Here is a 23,617-nt window from a genome sequence, read left to right on the forward strand (position 1 = left end):
GTAAATGATCATACTCGGGGTATAGTTTGGATTTCACCTTGCAAACTGTCCACCATTCATTTCTATCTGACTTTTTTATACTCGGATATGAAGTATAATAAACTTGTTGAGCTTGCGAGGCTAATATGAATGGTTCATATGTTCCAAACCTGGATTTATGATTCACCTCCACAATGCCTGAAGCTTTGTCGAGTCTTGTTGCAGTTGGATCAAACCAATGACACTTGAATATCGTAACCCTGTTATTCATGCCTAAGTAAGTCAACTCCATTATTTCCTCTATAACACCGTAGTAATCATGTTCATTTTCACCGTAGCTGCTACCCTTGACACACACGCCACTATTTATCGTTGATTTGTTTATACCGTAGTCTTTTGTATGGAATCGATAACCATTTACGATATACCCGTTGTAGCATTGCACAACTTTGGTCGGACCATTTTCTAAATCACATATTCCTTGATCTTTAACATCACCATGGCGAACCTACGCACAGACATAAACAATGATTGTGATCACGATCAATTAAGTAACTTAGTGTTGTTTATAAGTACAAAATTTATGTTAGCTTCTTTACCAACTGTTTCAACCACTCCACAAACTTAGTTTCACGTTCTTTTTGTACTTTTGCATCAGTGAGATGTGAAACTTCGCTTTGCAACTCCAGATCAAATCCATCGATATTGCACAGGGCCACCAACCCTTAGTTCATATGGCAGATGTATGATCAAATGTTCCATAACATCGAAAAATGCTGGCGAAAATATCTTTTCTAACAGACAAACAGTGGTGATGACAGAGTCCTCGAGATTCTTTACATCTGATACAACGACCTCCGATGCGCACAATGTTCTGAAAAATCCGCTCAACTCAGACAATACCCCTCATATAGGTTTGTCTAACATATCATGGAATGCTAGGGGTATCAATCGTTGCATAAAGATATGACAATCATGGCTCTTCAACCCATATAACTGTCCATCGTCAATCTTCACAGCCCGAGCAATGTTAGAGACATATCCATCTGGAAATCTCATCTGTTTCAACCATTGACATACATGTTTTATTTAATCAGGCCCGAGCACGTACTTCGCCTTTGGTTTCAGTACTTTGCCATTATACTCTTTGAGTTCCAATTCTGGTCTTTTACATATTAATTTTAAATCCATACGGGCCTTCGGATTATCCTTCGTTTTTCCTTTAATATTCATTACTATATTGAACACATTATCAAACACATTTTTCTCTACATGCATCACATCCAAATTATGTCGTATCAATAGGGTCGGCCAATACGATAGTTCCCAAAAAATAGATTTTTTCGTCCAATTGTGATCCTTCCCAAATCCACGAAAGGGTGTAGGACTGCGGGCATCTGTTAATACATCTGGAAAGTATCGCAATCTTCTTAGAATCTCTATGCCGGACAATCTTGAGGATGGACCTTCCGTTTCAGTTGTGCCTGCTTTAAATGCATTCTTTTGACGTCGGAACGGATGATCGCTGGGTAGAAATCGACGATGGCACTCAAACCAGCAAGGCTTCCTTCCATGCCTCAATCTAAAAGCTTTGGAATCCTCCATGCAGTACGGACAAGCCAACCTCCCATGTGTGCTCCAACCAAGTAACATACCATATGCAGGGAAGTCACTGATTGTCCATAGAACAGCGGCCTTCATGTTGAAATTTTGTTTTTTGTGGGCATCATACGTGGTAACACCGTCATCCCACAGTACTTTTAGTTCATCAATCAATGGCCTTAGATATACATCAAGATTTTGGCCAGGTGAGGTCGGACCAGGGATCAACAGAGACAAGAAAAGATTTGGACGTTTCATACACAAGCTTGGTGGAAGGTTGTATGGAGTTACAAATACTGGCCAGCATGAGTATGGAGTTGATCTACCCCCAAATGGATTAAATCCATCTGTACATAGACCGAGTCTAACATTTCGCACTTCCATTGTGAAGTTCTGATGAGTACGATCAAAGTGCTTCCAAGCTTCAGCATCAACAGGATGCGTGATCTTGTTTTCATCGTGTTGAACTTTATTTGCATGTCATCTCATGTGTTTAGTTGTTCTTGAAGACATATACAATCGCTGCAATCTAGGAGTGATAGGAAAGTAGCGGAGCGACTTGTATGAAACTTCTTTTGATCTCGTGCTACCATTGCCTCTTGTCTTTGGCTTGAACCGAGGATGCCCACATGACGGGCATGATATGTCATTTTCCTGATCCTTGAAATACAATATGCAGTGATTTGGACAAGCATCAATCTTTTTGTAACCCATACCTAGAGCGTTGACCATAACTTTCGCACGATAGAAATTTTGTGACAATTTCTCATCTTTGGGCAACATACTCTTCACAATCATGCACAAACGGTCAAAACATGGTTGACTCAAGTTATACTCGGACTTCAAATTCATTAGTTGAAGAACTGCAGACAAAATAGTGTGACTCTCACAACCGTTCTAAAGTGGCTCATCAGCATCTCTAAGTAAATCATAAAATCTACTAGCTGCATCGTTTGGTGATTCTTCATCTATGGCAGTTTTTACATCACTAGAACTCATAGCAGAACCCAGTTCTGTTCCTGCGGCATCAAATATCAAATCCGTATATTGATTATCGTGCACCACATTCACCCCTGCATCAAAATCGTTTCTAAATTCTTCTCCATGAAACATCCAGTTTTGATAATCACTCACAAAACCCTTCCTGTATAGGTGATGTCTAACGCTATGAGGTTCTACAAATCGATTATTCTTACAAATCTTGCAGGGACACCTAATCTGACCTGTAGGATCCACTATACTGACACTTGCAGTTGCAAATTCAATAAAACTGTCAACACCATCCATATATTCATGCGATAACTCATTGTCCACTATCCTACGGTACATCCATTCACGGTTTGCAGTCATTCTGTCGTATGATATTACGAATAGTATCCTAACGAATTAAAAAAAAAACAATCAAAATGCTACGATGAAGAAAATATCAAATTTATCATGCAATATACTATGTCAAACAATAACAAGAATTTTGATGCATGCATTGATAACTTAATATTTTCATGTGCAAACTATTAATGACACGATACAATCATTTGAAGCATGCTTTTATTATAAAATTTCACATGGAAGTCAAAATCAAATTGAAAGTAACTACATGCAAGCATGGATACAATTACATCAAACATTGCAATACATCATAATCATTCATATCAAACAAATGGCAAACATGTACCTGCAACAAACACACTTCAATATCTCACTAACTACTACCATGCTTAGCATGGACTCCGTACTCCAAAAATAAGAACACTTCCATATTTCTACATTAAAAGCATGCTCAGCATGATCTCCGAACTCCAACAAAGCAACCCTAAATATCAACAACTAAGTGAGTGTGTGAACAATAAAGTGTTACATCTAATAAATTAAATAACATGTGATACGCTTGCATCACTTACTCACCACGGGTATTTACCCGATTTGCATTTTTTTTGTTATTTACTTACCACGGGTGGCGGGGCACAAGCGAATTCCGTTGAGAAATCTGCACAAAAAAAATGATGTTTTAAAATGAAGTCACCATGAAAAAAAACTCTTTCAAACTTAGGACAATAGGATCCTGCCAACTCATCCTTGAGCGGATATGGATCCACGAATATCATATTTGTAGGAATTGTGACTAAATTTGCTAATGGGCAGCGCCGTTTGAAAAATGAGGTGTGGAGGGGCCCCGCTGAGCATTCAACGGGGCTCAGCTCTTGTGGAAGATTAGTTGAGGTGGCTCTGGCGATTGGAGGCACATGTAGGTGACTCCGATGAGGCTCCGACTGACATGGGAGATGCTCAGGAGGCTGTGGATGGAGAGGTGTGAGGGTTGAACTCGAGCGCAACGAAGGAGAGGGTGCAATGGGAAAGGGCTTTTCCTTGCCGGGGTCGACCCCCTGACGGGGTCGAGCGCCTGTCGGGGTCGACCCCCTGCCGGACATGACAAGGGGTTGACCCCCTGCCGGACAAGGCAGGGGGTTGACCCCCGGCGGGACACGGCAGGGGGTCGACCCCCGACCGGACACGGCAGGGGGTCGACCCCCTACCGGGGTCGACCCCCTGCCGGACATCAAAAGGGGTTGACCCCCGGCCGGACAAGGTAGGGGGTCAACCCCCGGCCGGACACGGCGGGGGGTCGACCCCCGGCCGGACACGGCGGGGGGTCGACCCCCGGCCGGACACGGCGGGGGGTCGACCCCCCCCCCCCCCCCCCCGGCCGGACACGGCAGGGGTTCGACCCCCTACTAGGGTTGACCCCCGGCCGGACACGGCAGGGGGTCGACCCCCTACTAGGGTTGACCCCCGGCCGGACACGGCAGGGGGTCGACCCTCAGCCGGACACAGCAGGGGGTCGACCCCCTACCGGGGTCGACCGCCTGGCGGAGTCGACCCCCTGCCGGAAAACGCAGGGGGTCGACCCCCTGCCGGAAAACGCAGGGGGTCGACCCCCAATCCATTTAACGGTGGGGGCCCGGAAATACCTGCGGTTGCTCCGGGCGGCGGCGGCGGAAGGTTGACGGAGATCGACTTCCGGCGAACGGTGGGGGTCGACAGGGATGGATAGGGCGGCCGAAGGAAGAGGGCGGCAGGAGGGAGAGGGCGGCGGGCGGGAGCAGCGAAAGGAGAAAGGAAAAAGAGGGCTGGGATTAGGGGTAATGCGACATTTCGCGACGGATTAATTCCGTCGCTAAGCCATCGTAATTCAAAAAACGAAAAAGGTGACAGAAAATATTGCGTCGCCTAGGCCGTCGCTATTTTGCGACGGAATTTTAGCCGTCGCAATTTCGTCGCTAACTGTCGTATTTATTGCGATAAAATATTCTCTCGCACAATCCGTCGCTACGTAGCGACGGATTTTGCGAGGGAATATAATCTGTCGCTAGTTTTGTAAAATTCTCCAAATTTAGCGACGGATTCATTTCTCTCGTTAATCCGTCGCTAAGTAGCGACGATATAACTCCGTCGCTAAATTCCGTCGCTAATCAACTGTTTTTTTGTAGTGTAAGGGCTCGATGTTCAGGACAACCTTGTCGCACCTCGTAGGAGATGTGACCTTCAGGAAAGATAGGATCCACTTGACTGGATGCCATCGAACTGAAAAGAGAGAAAGACTCAGAATGAGACTTCGGAAAATATGGGAAATTTTGAAAATTCGCAGGCAGGATATAAAATGCAGCTGGAAATTCGAGATCCAGTAGAACAAGAGAATGAAAAATCACCTGGAGTTTTGAAAGAAATTGGATATTTGGGAAAATTATCCAGGGTTTGAGAAGATAAAGGAAAAGGTGAGAATATGGATATTTAAAAATATTTTTGGGAAAAATATGAAAGAAAGCAAGGTAGCATACAAACAATCACATCCTGCACAAGCATTTATGCACATACAACACTCCTTAAAAGGCTGACTCTATATGCATCATTTTAAAAATAGTTGTAGGACCCTAATCCTAACTCTAGGTTCAGATCATGTTTGTCCAATCTAGTTACGCCGATATACCCGAACCGAAATTCGAGGTACGTGGCATATAATTTCAACTCTGGTTCTAAGGTAAGGTTTTCCAACATCCTTGAGCGCCTACCGATATACTTCGGACTGTGGCCCGCGGTACGTGGTAGGGGGGTGTTAACCCAAATAAGTGGCCCAGTTGTGAGGCTCTGTCCCGAACTAGGGTTCTGGAAGAGAGCCCAGCAACGTGAAGGCCAGGTAATGATAGGTAATTGAGGTTTGAAAAAATGATCACATGCAAGAAATAGAGGGCTCTAAATCCTATAGAGATAGATTTTGAAAACTTTAAAGAAGCATACATTGTTTGCATTCAGATCCTAAATTGAGGAGAGTTGTATTTAGACCTAAGTCTATGTGAGCATGAAAATATCTCCTCAACCTGGTCCTACCAAACCATACCTAAGCTATATGCAGTCAATGTTAGCTAGGTCATAATCTAGGCTCCTAGGTTCGCATGATATCGAAAGTAAAAGGGCTGACATTTTGTGAACACAGTTTCGATAATTGAACTAAATCAAGCACAATTTTGATTAGACAAGGACAGGTCTCATCATGGTCGCCAAACCTGTTTTCGTCGCAAAATTTTTCCCGTCTTCCCTTCCTTGCGGAAGAGAGAGGAAAATGCTTTCGCGATTCAAACTGGACCGGATTTTGGAAATTTCTTTTGAAATACTCGCCTCCGTTTTTTAAAATAGCAGAAAAATCCATGGGATGGGGCTCGACCTGTCGGTACAAGGTTCGACCGTTCCTGCCGCCTTTAACAGGGGTAATCGAACCAAGGACCAAGTGTGCTTGACTTAGTTAAATCATCAAAATTGTGTTCTACCCTAAATGCACAGAGAATTCAGGCATGTGCTATGAAAATTTAAAAAAAAATGCCAGTTGGAAAACATGATGTATGCTTGGAAAATGCTTTTGGAGTTGGAAAAGTCTTTTTCAGGAAAAAGGTGGAAATCAGTCTCTCAGGAAATTCTGATGAAAAGGATTTGAAATCTCGAGAGAATTTATGAAGATTTGGGAGAATCATGAATGGTTGAAAATCCTAAAAAAACAGAAGTGATTCTTGAGAAAAAGGTGAACACTGGAAGAGAAAATGCTGATCAGGAAGATTCTGGCTTTGAAAAGTTTCTCAAGAAAATGAGTAAAATTCACTGAAAAACTCTTTAGAGAAGGAAAATTGAAACACGGGAAATTGAAATCCTGAGAATCTTAACCTTGAAACACTTGGAAATCGATTTTGATTTTTTGAGAAAGATGAGAAATTCCCTTTGAAAAGAATCTTAAGAAAACAACATTTTTCAGGGAAAATCACGGGAAAACTTGACTTGGAAAATTCGATTTTGAAAATTTTAGAAGTTTCTTGAGAAACTGATTTCCATGGAATGAAGTTTTCTTGAGAAAATCATGAGAAAAGTAGATGATGCCATGATGCAGGTGATTTGAATGAATGAATGCACTTTGAAGAGATTTTCTGAGAAATTTGTTGGAAAAATGTGTATTAAGCCAAAGTAAATCCTTCACATATTCTGACTGTGGCCATGAATATGTTCAGGGTTTATTTGAGTTAATTCACAATATTTTGAAAAATTGGAAATATGATGTGCATTTTTAAGATAGCCTAAGAGTGTAGGCTCAGTGTGACTAGTAGAAAGGTGATGGATTTGGGTCTCGTCCATGTTCCGACTAGGGCCGTAAATATGGACTCCACCGAGTTCATCAACTCTCTAAGAGTTGGTGCACGTGCCATTCATGTACATCCATGGTGATTTTGAAATAAAATGCATGAATCACATAATCAGGATATTGCATAAATCAAACTACATGATATGCATCCTAATCTAAGCATGAGAAAAGTAAATATTATTCCAAGGTTTATATTTAATTGTTACATCATTGACAAAAATAAAAATATAACTAAATATTTGATAGCTCTAAGAAGAAACCATATTTTCCATATTTTCCTGCAAAATGAGAATTAGTACGAGAAATATGGCATGCAAAAGAGAGATTTGCAAACTTTACCTCAATGAACATACATAGGTAGTTACACCAGGACTACAATCGAAATATACAATACAATGGCTAAAAAACATAATTGAAATGCCTGTGGTAATATCTAGGCACCAAGTTTAGACTAAAATGAAAATATATATATTTATGCTAAATGAAATGTGATAATGGATTTGTATTTACAGGAGAAAATATCTACCTAAATGCTTATACGTGAAAACCAATGTATATGAAGAGATACATGTATAGACATATAGGTATACATATACATATATATATGTATATGAATGTAGATGTATATATATACAGATAATAGGAAAATATGCATAACAATTGTTTTCCATAGGTAATAGATATCTACATAAAAGGATATATACATGCATGGGCTATACATAATGGAGATTATTGTGCAAAAGGCTAATAATTTACAGAAAATTTATGCTGAATTTAGATAGCTATGTTAATGGATGAGCCGTGGCTAGAGTGTACAGGGGAAGAGTAATGGTAGGTAGATAGAAAGGGGAAAAGATGGAGAAGTAAGAACAGGGAAATCTATCTATTCCATACGTGTTACAAGCCTATTTGTGGTAATCTCGACACAGGATATTACATGCATATCTGTATGAAAAAAAAAAAACCTATACATACAGGACCTATACTCCAAAACCCAGAAGGAAAAATATACAGAGTTTGGATACATAGATTTCACATTCCCCCTAAAAAACAATTTCTGCAACTACAGTTTTATCAGTCTATACAGCCAACTTATGCAACTTTCCTATGTTTTCTCAAGTAACAATCTTGACAGAGGGCATTATAAGGTGATCAACTGCTGGCACAACAAAAAAAAATATTATTGTCACTTTCACCAAAATGGCTTTCCTCAGCATCCAGCCATTAAAATCGAAGCACAATTTCCCCTCACATTATGGCCCAATAAAGTGTCTTGATGGCTGAGAACTATGCCAAAGGGGAGTTCGGAAAGTAAAGGAAATGGGAAATGAAACCTGATATGAACATGATTTGAAATATAAATACCTAAATTCTTAAACAGTTGGATATACAGACATGAACATCAATCTTACAACAGATATGTCAAACCAAGCTTCCATCTCAAATCATACCTCATCCAAGATTGTCTTAAGGCAATAAAAGAAAATGATATAATATATAGAGTACCAAGGAGCTGGATGATTGTATTGGCTACTATACATATATGACAGTTTAGAGCAGAACACACTTGAGTTTATCTATATAATGTAACACAGGATAATGAAGAGGGTTTAGCAAAACAAAAGGATATAGTCCAAAACTGAAATGAAAATTAATGTTGTTGATTAGTATGCAAATGGACGAACACCATCAATAAAGGAAGTAAAAGAAAAGAGGCATGCAGTAAGTTATGTGAAACAAGACATGAGTTCTTGAAAACAGAGAAATCTGGAAAGTCATAAAGTATCACAGCATACAGATGATAACAGTAACTACAACAATGTATAATGAAACATTATAACGAATTAAGATCAACATTTGTGTCAAATTCAGATGTTGCACTCAGGTCAAGAGTGTCATTTTCTGTACGATAAATCCATAAGAATATCGCTTGGGGCCATGAGATGCTGATGCTTCCCTTTCAAAATTGTATGGGTAAAAAAAGAAGAAGAAAAAAACCATGAGATATGGAAGGGTTTAATGGTTAATGTCAAAGCCGACAACCTGCAAAAAAAAAAAAAAAAGAACATGGAAAAGTGACAGGGTTATAAAACGACTAGAGTGGATGTGAGATCGATTGGGATCCCATTCACTGAGTTTTGCATAGGCTGAATTATTAATAACTGGATATCCTCTGTAAAAAAATGACCCTAAATGGTATGGATGAAGTTAATGATACGCAAACACCCTTGTCAGATGCGTATGTGCTTATGGAGGTCCATAACATGCAGAAAAAGTGGACTTAATATCATGCAGAACACCTAGGAAAATGATAGCAGACATGCGAAAATGGATAGGTTGTCGTCAATGACACAGAAAATTTTGTTCACTGCGTTTTGCAGAAGGTGGGAACAACATCAATGACGCAGGAATGTAATCATCGATGCCCACTGTGAAATAACCTGAACATGAAGCTGAAAACCATGAAACCTTACTTCTCAATGCATGATGTTGAAACAGAGCTTATGAAATCTTTAGGGGAAGCAGCAATTGGGTCAGAAACTTGGTTATCCACATGAATCGACAACACCATTGCGAGGTGTTATTGGTTCCTGATGTATTTAAATAAACAGAAACACAGATCAGATCATCAAACACAATGGATCTGCGATGCATGATGGCCTGAATGCAATGCTTGATTCCTGTAAATATAGATGTAAACGGGAGAGGGGTCTTCACCTTGATTTGGCAGAGGCTGAAGAAGCTGGCTGGGTCTCCTGCTGGTGGGCTGAAGGAAAGGCAATCGGCTGGGTTGAAGAAGATGGGAAGGAGCCCGCTGGATTTTCTATTGCCCTCTTTGAAAAGCTCGATCGATCCCAGGTGGAAGAAGCAGGAGAAAGGAAGAAGTTCCCCTCCGTTGGGAAGAGAGGAAGGTAGATGATGAAGGGAGGAAGAGAGCTGGAATCGCAGATGGGGTCGACCTCCTGCTAGCCGAGAGGGAAAGTGGTGAAAAGGGGGAGTGAAGAGATAGATTTCAAAAACGAAGACCCCCTTTCTTCGTTGGCCCTTCCCCCTTCTTAATAGCCAGCCCCTTCTCTTTTCCCCCAAATCCGCCCCTTTTCCATCGGCTTTTGCTAACCTTTGAAAACTGATTTTTGAAATGTTTAAAAAAAAAAAGAGTTCGTCGTTTTGAGAGGGGACGACTCCTTCTCTTAAGAGGACTTTTGAAAACTTAGGTAAAATGGGATAGGGATTCTCGATGGCGCCCTTTGGGGGGCTGAAAAGTAATAACTAAAAAAAATGAAAAAGAAAAAAAAACGAATTTTGTTTTTGTTTTTGTTTTTCTTTTTTTCTCTTTTTATTTTTAAGGTGGTGCCACCTCACTGGATTTGAAAACTTTTTTTGAAAAAGTTTGTTTTTCTTTGTAGAGGACTCTAGTGGGGTGTCACCTACGTGGGCCCACTAATTATTTTGTTAAAAATTAAATCAAATGAAAGAGTTTTATAAATTGGTGCCACTTCCGGATGGACGCTGTTTTGAAAATAAGAGGAATATTTGAAAATTGAGTGTGACACCATCTCGAGGCGGGTCCTACGTCACTTATTTGAAATAAAAGCCAAGTGAGATTTTTGGAATTTTTATAATAGTAAGCTAAGTTTAGAAAACACGAAGTGAACTTTGGTTTGGTTTCAAAACTTAGAAGAAAATGGTTCTTCAGGGTAAAAGTTAGAAAGATGCGGAGAAATTCGGAGCCCTTTTTGTAAAAGTTTGAACTAAGGTCTTATGAATTTTGAAATTGTGTCCCCCTCTTTTCAACTGACGAAATCTTGAAAATCAATGTCTAAAACTATCCAGATCATTTTCTTGGGAAAAACTTTTGTAATTCGAAGTCCTGGGGGTAAAATGAGAAGAATTGACAATTTTGAAGACCCAGGGTTTTGAAATAAATTTTAAAAAGTTTAAAACTCAAATCTGGATTGACAATTTTGAGAATCAGGAGTTCTGGATCACAAAATGACATGCTGTGCAGTGTGGTGATATGAAATGCTCATGCAATGCTATGCGAAGACATGTTTCCTGAAATGCCCCTCTGAATTAGGGCTTGAAAGTTCTAGCTTCTTGTCGAGAGTAAGATTTTGAGATTTTGCAGTTTGACGCTATTTCTGAGTCCAAATGGAGAAATTTTGAGACTTAGAAATAAAATTTTGGACTTTCTACAAGGTCTAAACTTAGAAAATGACCATTTTGCCTTTCATTGGTTCCGGAGAACTGAAATGTGATGATTGGTGGAGATGTCAAGAAGGTGAGTGAAAATTTGGGGCGTTTACAAGAATCCAAACTTCATTTTAGCAGACAAGAACTTTCAGGATCTCCTAGATGGAGGATTCGAATCTCCCTCTAAAAATTGTAGTAGATTCACGGTGAAATCTACTAATTTTCTAAAAATTTTGAGATTTTTATAAATAGAGTTGAACTCTGTTAAAAATCGATTTTTCCAGACCTCTGGGAAAACCTCGATTTTTCATTGTCAGGGTATAGACCGACCCTAATGTGCTGTGTTCGTTCAACCCATAAGTCGTTTGTCAAAACTTTCAACACAAAAGTTGTTCCTAACCCATTACCCTGTAGTTTCCCAAAATTTGGGAATTTTTGGGATTGTCCAATTATTTTTTTCGAAATTATCTTTTCTATCTGACAGATTCTCATGCCCGAAAATTCCAGAGATCCAGGTCTCTGATTATAGTGTGCTCATTTCCAAACCGTAATCCAAATCCCAATGATGTAAAAAAATGAAATTTGCCTCTGTCTGTCAGGGACAATTTCTCATAATTCCAGCTATTTTTTCATCCGTCTGCTATTTTTCCCATAGTTTTCTCAAAACCTGTCTGTTTGCCCTAAATCCTAGAGTCGCTAGATTCCGATCTAATTTGCCGGAGCTGTCCGGCTCTGACCATAGGTGAAAACCAGAAGGTGTAAAAGGCAAAAATCCTTGTCTAACCGCCCTCTATGACCCCATAAAATTTGGGAAATTTTTATGGAAGTTTAGTATCCAAAATCCAATTTAGAGTTAGCATTTTAGGCAAAAATCACAAAATTTAGGGCTTTTATTTGAATTTCCATATTTAAAAATACCAAAAAAATATATATTCGGATTCTATTCTGTTTCTAAGGTTATTCTAGGTGTCTATGCCAAATTTTTTTCAATTCCAAGTTCATTTGCTTTGTGTGTTAGGTTATTTTTAAATTCAGAGGCAAAAATCAAGTTAAATTTGATATTTTATGATATTTTCACCATTTTAGGGTTTTATTTATTAAATAAGCATAAAATGTCATATTATAATTAATTTCAATCTCATTTGCATTTCAATTTCTCATTTTTGCAAAAATTATTTAGAAAACCCTGGTTTCAAGGCCATAGTCTTGTTATTAGGGGTATTTTGGTCATTTTGACCTAAATTTCGAAATTCCAAACATCAATTTTCTAAATTTTCATGCATATTATCATATTTCATTATATTATGTTTGATTTTATTTCATTTGATTTTCAAATTTCCAAATTTTACAAAAATTCTTTTAGAAAATCCTGATTTCAAGGTGATGAGGGGCATTTTGGTCATTTTGACCCCAATTTCGAATTTCCAAGTTTATTTTCGAAATTTATTCCATATTTTTCATGTTTATATCAAAGGGAGTATGATTCTGGGTTTATATCTGAATAATATCCGATAATTTCTAATATTTTCGGATAAATTCAGAAAAACCTACATTTCTGTGCTAACATTGTTTTCTAGTTTTGCAGGAACCTTCAGGAAGAAGATTTAGTTATTTTATTTTTTTTATTTTTTTAATTCATTGTAAAAATTAATATAATATTTGGAATACGAGTTACTTTTCTGCTTAGAATAGGGTTGCATTGCATATAGTTTAATTTCAGCAATTTCCAATATCTGATGTATCATTCATGCACATTTTTCTAAATCCAGTATGGTTGACACGAATGGCACGTACACAAGATTTGTGATCTTAGGGAGTTCACAAATTTGATGGGATTCGTATTTATAGCCATAGTCAGAATACGAAGAAAACCAAGATTTGTGATCTTCGTATTAGCCACATTCAGCCTACACCCTTAGGCTAACTTCAAAAATGCACTGCATTTCTCAAAAACTCAAAACGATTTCTCAATTCTTCAATGAAATATCTTTCAAATTCATTTATTCATTCAAATTGCATTATTTTCAAATTCATTTTCCAATTTCAATTTCAGAGAAATCGATTTTCTCAAAAATTCCCAAGTCTTTCTTAGGATTTGATTTTCTCAGAATTCTGAGTTTTCAAATGAGATTTCAATGTATTTTCCAAGTTCAAATCATGATTTTTCCAAGATTTCCACATTCTCAATTCTAAGTTTCCAATCTCAAAATCAATTTTCTCAAATTTTCCATTTTTCTGAGAATTCATTTTTCATTTCAAAAGTCATTTTCCAATGAACTTCCTGATTTTCTCAGAATTCTCAAATCTATTTCCTCAGAAAAGCAATCCAAAAGCTCAAAATCGATTTTCCTAAAGTTCAAGTTTTCTTGAGAATTCATTTTTCAATGTAAATTTTTTATTTCCAATGAAGTTCAATGATTTTCCCAGGAATTCCAATTTCAAGCACTTTTCCAAACATTTTCCAAGTATATTTCAATTTTCCAAGCAAACATCATATTTCTCAAAAGCTTGCATTATTTTCAAAATTTCATAGCACATGCCTGATTCTTTGTGCATTCTAGGAAAATAGAGCATCATTTAGATAATTCAACTTAGTCAAAGTGCACATTTGATCCTTGGTTCAATTACCTCTGGTAAAGGCACCAGGAATGGTTGAACCTCGTACTGACAAGCGGATCCCATTCCACGAAATTTTTCTGCAAATTTTCAAAACAGAGGCGAGTAATTTTCAAAAACAATTTTCAAAACTTTGGTCGAGTTTGACTCGCAGGATCGTTTCTCTCACTCTTGCAGAGGGGGGAAAATTTTTGCGATGATAACAACATACACCAGTTGATCATACAAGTCTGGAGCCAACACAGGATGCAGAGTCTTCTTAGTGTGGAACAAGAAGACTCATTCAAATAGTGTATATCGATAATCGACCGTAAGTATTTCATTTTCACTTATTGCATATCTTATAAATATTGTATATTGATATTTATTGTGTACCAATTCATGTGCAGCACGAGGTTTGAGCCATAAGAAGTAGTACGCGATATTAGGAATTCACTACTTCAACATCTACCAGAACCGGTCGCTCAATGGAAAGAGTATCCAAAAGAAGTGATAGACAGATTGTGGTCCTTATTCACAGTATACAGTTGTTTGTCATAGTTAATGTGTTTCATATTTAATTTTTAGTTATAGTCATGTCTACTAACTTTCTGAAAATATATATAGGCTTTGAATCGCTTCGCTACAATGGAGAAAAATAATGCAAGGAAGGTGTGGCAGCAGGTGACTGCCAATCAATTTGCAGACATGCTTCACAATATGAAGACTGCAACAAAAAAAGCATCTGGTAGAATAGATGATCCACTACAGTGGAAGGGCCATGACCCTATTACTGTCATGAGAGATTATTGGGAGGGAATGTGCGAGAAGTGGGCAGAGGATGCATTTCGAAACCGCTCAGCGAAGGCTGCACAAAATCGAGCGAAAATGCCGGAAGCCCATCTACACACAAGTGGATCTAGGACTTTTGGGAGCCAACTGAAGAAAATGGTAACTCATCAATATATATTGTCAATTTTATAAGTATTGTTGCAAACCTGTTAACTAAATCTTTTATCATTTCACTTCGCACAAAGCAGAAAAAGGAGGCACTGTGCCATACAAGGATGTGTTTGTTGAAACACATAAACGTAAGACCATGAGAGAGTTCGTATCAGAGAAGGCAAGAATGACAATGGTATGTATTTATTGTATTAATAATCATTGTAATATACAAGTTATCATAAACATTGTAATTCTTAATTATTAATGCATACTGTAAATATTATTTTGTAGGAGGTATATGAGCAACAGATGGTAGAGCGATATGGCGATGACTCTACTCAGCATCCATCATTTGATCCTGCAGCATGGGTGACTGCAGCAGGTGAACCAAAAAAGAGTCGTGTGTTTGGGTTTGGGAGTAATATGAACACCTCACCAGTCGTTGCTACCTCCAGTCACGGCTCACAGACTTCTCCTACAGACATCAGCTCCAAGCATCCTATTTTTTTCGGTGATGATGTACGCCAGATCGTTAAGGACACAATGCGTGACTACTTCCATGAAACAATTGCTGACGTTCTCCGAGATGAGTTCAACAGTTTTTTGCAGAATAGGGGAACTTCGATTGCAGTTGCCTCTCAGGTATGAAAGTTTCATGTGATATATTGCATGTCGTTAGATTTCATATAACTTTGATTGCCTTAACCTAGGTGCATTGGATATAATTTATTTCAGTATATTTTGTTTATCAATACTGACCTTTTATATAATATTTCAGTATAATATTTTATTGCCTTTGAACACATATGAGCACGATAGAATCACATATATAGTTTTTTTTACTGCCTTAGAACACATATGAGTATGATAGAATCACATATACAGTTTTTTTACTACATTTGAACACATATGAGGATGATAGAATCATAAAAACAGTTTTTTTACTGCCTTTAGAATACATATGAGCATGATTGAATCACATATAAAGTTTTTTAACTGCTTTAGAACACATATGAGCATGGTAGAATCACATATATATTTTTTTGCCTGCCTTAGAACACATATGAGCATGATAGAATCACATATACATTTTTTTGACTGCCTTAGAGCACATATGAGCATGATAAAATCACATATACAGTTTTTTGATTGCCTTAGAACACATATGAGCATGATAGAATCACATATACAATTTTTTTGACTACCTTAGAGCACATATGAGCATGATATAATCACATATACAATTTTTTGCCTGCCTTAGAACACATATGAGCATGATAGAATCACATATAAAGTTTTTTAACAGCCTTAGAGCACATATGAGCATGATAGAATCACATATAAAGTTTTTTTGGCTGCCTTAGAACACATATGAGCATGATATAATTACATATTCAGTTTTTTGCCTGCCTTAGAACACATATGAGCATGATAGAATCACATATACAGTTTTTTTACTGCCTTAGAACATATATGAGCATGGTAGAATCACATATACAGTTTTTTTGACTGCCTTAGAGCACATATGAGCATGATTGAATCACATATAAGTTTTTTTTACTGCCTTAAGAACACATATGAGCATGATAGAATCACATAGACAGTTTTTTTACTGCCTTAGAACACATATGAGCATGATTGAATTACATATAAAGTTTTTTTACTGCCTTAGAACACATATGAGAATGGTAGAATCACATATACATTTTTTTGACTGCCTTAGAGCACATATGAGCATGATTGAATCACATATAAGTTTTTTTTACTGCCTTAAGAACATATATGGGCATGATAGAATCACATATACAGTTTTTTTACTGCCTTAGAACACATATAAGCATGATAGAATCACATATACAATTTTTTTACTGCCTTAGAACACATATGTGGATGATAGGATCACATATAGAGTATAATTTATTTTAATATATTTTGTTTATCAATACTGACCTTTCTTTTCTTACGTAGGTTGCTGGCGATAATCAACATAGTGGAGCTGAAGGGACAGATCAAGACAATGAACAAGAGGACACACAAAATCTTGGCGATGATTAGATTCATGTGTTGAATTTGTTCTACCTTCTTTTTGTTTCAAAAACGTAAATGTTGAATTATAAATAATTAGAAGTTGCGAATTTTAAAGTGGATCAATTAATTGTTTTAGTTTCCTTTTATATGTATTTTGATGTGTACTTTGTTTTTTATTCACAGAAAATATAAATTGTACAGGAAATATAAATTGTATCACAAGAAATTTTTTCTCGATATTTAATTTTTAAATAATTTTTTTAATTTTTTCCCTTGTTTGTGATGGATTAACAACAGATATATCTGTCGCTAATTAATACTAGCGTTGAATGTAGCGACAGATTAGCGACGACTATAAATCCGTCGCCAAACCAAAGTTGTCGTATAGTAACGATGGCCTTGCGACAGATGTTGGCATTCGTTATTCCGTCGCAACTTAGCGACGGAGCGGGCGACAGATATAGTTTGTCGCTACTTAGCGACAGAATGAGCGACATATATATTCCGTCACGAGTTAGCATCGAAAAATTTGCGATAAAAGATATCCGTCGCTAAGCTGTTTAGCGACGGATTAGCAGCGGATTAGCGAAAAATTTAGGTCGTCGCTAATCCACAGGTTTCTTGTAGTGACCATCTTGATTGCTAACCAAGCAGCTTTCGTACTCTTTGATTACAGTGCCACTCATTATTTTATTTCTTTAAAATTTGCTAAACTCTTGCACATACCTGTAAGTTTGTTGAATAATGCCTTGGACGTGTATAACCCGATTGGGAAAAACATAGTTTGTGCTACCTACATGCTAGAGTTGGACGTAGTCTTGGCAGACCAGCATCTGCCTGCCTGTATAATCCTGCTTAGTATGACTAAATTTGATGTCATCTTAGTCATGGATTGGTTACACAAATATCACGCAAAGGTCTTTTGCTGTGACGGGAAAATCATTTTGTTTCCACCAGGATTGCTTAGGGTAGTTTTCAAGCTCGCAAAGCCTCTCTGTGCGAGCTGAATTATTTCATCGCTAAAGGTGCAGAACTACTTAAGGGATGCACTGACTTCTTGGTTAGTGTCATCCAGTCCGAACCAGTGCAAGTCCCTATCAGAGATCTGGACGTGGTTCATGAGTTTCTAGATGTTTTCCTGGAGGAGTTGCCAGGACTTCCCCCGCCCCGAGAGGTAGAATTCAACATTGAATTGCTATCGGGTACCACACCGATTTTTAAAACACCCTATAGGATGGTGCCAGCCAAGGTCGAGGAGCTCAATAAGCAGTTACAAGAGTCAATGGATTAAGGATTCATTCGCCCCAATGTTTTGCTTTGAGGAGCGCCTATTTTGTTTATGAAAAAGGACAGATCATTACGGTTGTGTATCGACTATCGGATGCTCAACCAAGTCACAATAAAGAATAAGTATTTGTTGCCATGCATCGAGGATCTGTTTGACCAGCTGCAGAAGGCTAAGATCTTTTCTAAGATTGATCTTAGATATGGGTACCATCAACTTAGAATAAAGGGTGATGATATCTTCAAGACGGCCTTTCGGACTAGATATGAGCACTACGAGTTTACCGTCATGCCCTTCAGACTCACCAATGTGTCCGCAACTTTCATGGATCTTATGAATGGAGTGTTCAAGCTATTTTTGGATACCTTCATAATAGTATTCATCGACGATATCCTGGTTTATTCCTAAAGTCTGGAGCAACATCACGAACGTTTGGGCATAATCTTAGAAACCTTGCGAAGGGAACACCTGTTTGCTAAGTTCTCTAAATGCGAGTTTTGTCTCAAGGAGGTTATGTTCCTTGGACACATAATTTCTAAGGAAGGAGTGTCTGTAGACCCCGCTAAGGTAGAGGTTGTACTGAACTGGCAGCAACCGAAGAATGTTCGTGACATCTGAAGTTTTCTCGGATTAGTTGGATATTACTGAAGGTTTATCTAGAACTTTTCTAAGATCTCTCTACCTATGATAAAGCTGTTGAAGAAAGAGGCAAAGTTTGTATGGGATGATAAGTGCGAGAAAAGTTTTCAGATGCTGAAGGAGCGACTCACCACTGCTCTTATCTTAGCCTTACCCTCGGTTCAAGGTAATTTCGTAATCTACACTGATGCTTCTGGGACAGGCTTAGGTTGTGTCTTAATGCAATATGAAAAAGTGATTGCCTATGCCTCACGTCAACTTAAAGTTCATGTGAAGAATTATCCGACTCATGATTTAGAGTTGGCGGCAGTAGTCTTCGCATTGAAGATATGACAACACTACTTATATAGAGAATAGTTCAAGGCTTTTACAGATCACAAGAGCTTCAAGTACTTATTCTTGCAGAAAGAGCTGAATATGAGGCAGCGACGTTGGTTAGAATTTCTCAAGGATTACGACTTCACCCTTTCCTACCACCCAAGAAAGGCGAACGTGGTGGCTGACGCCCTCAGCCGCAAGACTTTCGATGTTTTGATCAATCTGTTATACGCTGGATGGAAGCTGATTGGAGATCTGGTTTCATGGGAACCATTTGTAATCACGCAAGGTTCAATCAGTTTGTCCAACCTGGTAGCTCAACCCGAGCTACTAGTTAGGATCGTTGTCAAAACAAAGATGGATGCGCGTTACAAGAAGCTGAAGGCTCAAGCGTTGCTGGTCGATACCCCCTTCCATCTGAAAGAAGAAGGAAGTGTATGGCTTAAGGATCGCCTCTGGGTTCCAGACGATTCGGTTTTGAGAGAGGAAATACTCGCAGAGGCTCACAAGTCAAGATACATGATTCACCCAGGAGACACAAAGATGTTCAAGGATTTGCAGCGAAAATACTGGTGGTGTGGAATGAAGCGAGACGTATCTGAGTACATTTCAAAGTGTTTGACCAGCCAGCAAATCAAGATTGAACACCAAAGGCTAGGCGGAGTAATGCAGTAGATAAAAATCCCACAATGAAAATGGGAGGACATCACTATGGACTTCATAGTTGGGTTGCCAAGGATGCGGAGGAAACACGATGCTATTTGGGTGATCGTTGATAGACTCACCAAGATAGCTCATTTCCTTCCCATTCGCCTCAGTCAGTCACTAGACAGTTTGGTGGACCTTTATGTCAAGGAAATCGTGAGACTACACGGTGTTCCGGTCTCGATTATTTCTGACCACAACTCAAGATTCACTTCAAGATTTTGGGGACAACTTTAATTGGCTTTAGGCACGAAGTTGAAGTTCAACACTGCTTTCCACCCTCAGACTGACGGGCAGTCCAAACGCACCATTCAGACCCTGGAGGACATGTTGCGGGCTTGTATGATGGACTAGAAGGGAGAATGAGATTCTCATACCAGTCTTACAGAATTCGTGTATAATAATAGTTATCATGCTAGCATCAGGATGGCTCCTTACGAGGCCTTGTACGGGAGACCTTTCCGATCACTAGTTTATTGGGACGAGGTTGGTGACCAAAAGCTGGATTCGTCGATAGTGCTCAAGCACTACACTCAGCAAGTGCGGATGATTTGAGAGCGACTTTGTACTGCTCAAAGTCTACAAAAGAGTTACGTGGATCGTTGTCATCGAGAGCTCACATTCTCAATGGAGATATGGTTTTTGTTAAGGTATCTCCCACAAAGTGTGTATTCCGGTTTGGAAAAAAGGGAAAGCTAAGCCCTAGATTTGTTGGACCTTTTGAGATCCTAGATCGGATTGGTGAAGCAGCTTACCGTGTGGCTATACCTCCTCAATACGCTCAGATCCATAATGTTTTCCATGTATCCATGCTGAGGAGATACGTTCACGACCCGTTGCACATTGGATATTCAGAAGGATTTGACTTTCGAAGAAAGACCAGTCAAGATCGTTGATCAACGAGATCAAGTGCTTAGATCAAAGATGATATCTCTTGTAAAGGTGCATTGGAAGCACCATGGGATAGAGGAATGTACTTGGGACCCTGATTCTGATGTAAGGAAAAAATACCTTGACTTGTACATTGAGCAATGAATTTATTTAAATTTCGATTTTAAGGAGGATAGGATGTAAAACCCAGTAAAAAAAAAAAATTTATGGACCCAGGTCGGATCTGACCCGGATCCAAGCCCGTCATGGGCTGACAGTGGGTCGCTCGGGGCCTATCAGGGGGTGCCCGCCCCTTAGTCTTTAAAAAGACGCAAGAGGGGGAGGGGGAAGCATTCGAAGCTTCCCCCCGTCTCCTCTCTCTTTCCCGCTCGACTCCCCTCACTTCCCCTCTCACCCTTTTTTCCTCTTCTTCTCCTCCTCTCCGGTGAGCCTATCCCGACGACCTCCCTCCACTCTGGCAGCCTCCTCAGGTAATGCTCTCCATCTCTCTTCCCTTCCCTTCTTTTGCCCCCCATCTCCTTCTCTCACTCTGCCCTCTATCTCAGCGGACCAGCGGAAGGAGTCAGGAACCTCCCCTCCCCCTCTCCCCCCCCCCCCCCCACTCGTCTGTCTTAGAGTTTTTGGCAGGGGCCTTTGGCCTTTGCCCCGATTCCTTTTAAGGATGACAAGGGCCATTGGACCCTGCCTCCTCCTTTTCAAGAGCCGCGGGGTCCTTTGGCCCCTGTGCCCCCCCTTCCTTCTTGATCCGGCAGGGGCCATCAGCCCCTGCCCCTCTTTTATTTTTGGTAGGGGTCGATGCCCCTGCCCCTCTTTTTAATAAAAGTCGGCAGGGACCATCGGCCCCTGCCCACTCTTTTACATACTGGCAGGAGCCGATGGCTCCTGCCCCATCCCTTTTTAAAAATTGACAGGGAGCCATCAGCCCCTGCCCCATTCTTTTTCAAAGTTAGCAGGGACCTTTGGCCCCTGCCATGTATTTTTGAGAAGCCGAGCCTTCTCCCAACTCTCTATTCCTCGTTTCCTAGACTGCTAATTTTCGCGCATTTACAGTTGCGCAATGAAGCCCATTCGTGCCCCGCGACCCGAACCGGTGATCACTTACGTTTGCAAATGTTTTCTTTCTCGCGATACCCCGAGGTAGGGGAAGTTGCACAAGTACTTAAATAATTGAATTGAGCTTAAATAATTAAAGATTAAAAGAACTTAATTATATATTTATATACATATATGTATATAAGTACACATTTAATTCAAGGGTGCAGTTTCATAATCCTTGTCCTTTGCTTTTGCATTTTCTGTTTTCCTGTTTGTCGTTGCGCTTTGCGCCCAGGCTTTTACTTTCGCATTTACTGTTTTCTATCTTTTGCTCAAGAATGCGATTTCGTGATCCTTGTCCTTTGCTTTCGCATTTTCTATTTTCTGTTTGCCGCCGCGCTTTGCGCCCAGGCTTTTGCTTTCGTATTTATTGCTTTCTGTCTTTTGCTCAAGGACGCAGTTTCACGATCCTTGTCCTTTGCTTTCGCATTTCCTATTTCTATCATTTTACTTTGTCGTCATGCTTTGCACCCAGGCTCTTGCTTTTGCATTATTGTCTTTCATTTTCACCTTGCCATCATACATGCTTTTCTCTGTTGCATTCTTCACGTTGAATTCCATGGTTATGACCTCATGGAATGTGCTTCGGCCGCCACCACTCTCGCTCTCACAACCGTGGTGGATTTGAAGTTTAAATGATGCAAACTCGAAGTTAATTGGGTCCTTTGCGAGGTTCCCAGTTCTTCGTTTGCGCAGTTCTACTGTAAAGTTTGAGCCTCCTTTTTGTGTGATGCGCTATTGCATCTAAGCCTCCCCTACTCAGCGTATTCGGGAGGAGTACCTTTTCTAATAGTTTGTATACCTGATATGTTTAATGGAATCCTTGATCTGGGACAAGATCAAGTTGATGGGCGGGGGTTCTTTTACGAAACCTGTTTACCGAGACCAGTGTTGAGACTTGCGTAGCATGTAGACACTGCATTATCGGATGCAAAATTTAAGAAAATTGCATGCCATATGTAGGCAAGTTGTTGATCATTTTGAAAGATTTAGAATGTTGAAATAAGTTTTTAAAACATTATATCTTTGTGAAACACACTGCTGAGGCTCCTATTGAGGACCTATATCCCTTTCCTTGTAGCACACTCTTGGACATGCGAGGCATGTTAGTACTACGATGATTGGAAGGGATGGTCTTATGACATTGATTAGTTCTTTGCACACATTGCTGAAAATGCATAAAATGGGATCGCCTTCACAAGCAAGATGTTCATTTGGTCAAATAACCAAAGCATATAGAATGGGTTATCAGTTAATTTACCCCTTACGCACTCATTCACTTCTTGTAGTCTGTCAAGGGAGAGGACGTATCAGTACACACACTCCAATGGACAGATTGTTAACAACCACCCACAGGCAAAGATTTGGCTTCCCTAGTCATTGGAGTTAGGGGATGGGACTACAAAACATTATCCTAGGTGGTAGATCACATACACTTCTGCAGAAGTAGGATGCATCCGTTGCCACTTTCCAGCCTTTAAAGAATTCTCTCTCGGTTGAAAGTTGTTCCCTTTGGAGCGAACTCAACTAGCTATTCGGGTTATTTAAAATACATGAAATAATAAATGCTCGAACTAGTCTTAGTTGTTTCTTTGATTCGCATATGCGCGTAGCACAGACCAGCTAATATCAAAACTTAAATTAACCTGTTCACACTTCTTAAT

The sequence above is a fragment of the Nuphar pumila genome, chromosome 8 (assembly GCF_984573655.1).
Source record: "Nuphar pumila chromosome 8, dmNupPumi1.hap1.1, whole genome shotgun sequence".
In the NCBI taxonomy this organism is placed as follows: domain Eukaryota; kingdom Viridiplantae; phylum Streptophyta; class Magnoliopsida; order Nymphaeales; family Nymphaeaceae; genus Nuphar; species Nuphar pumila.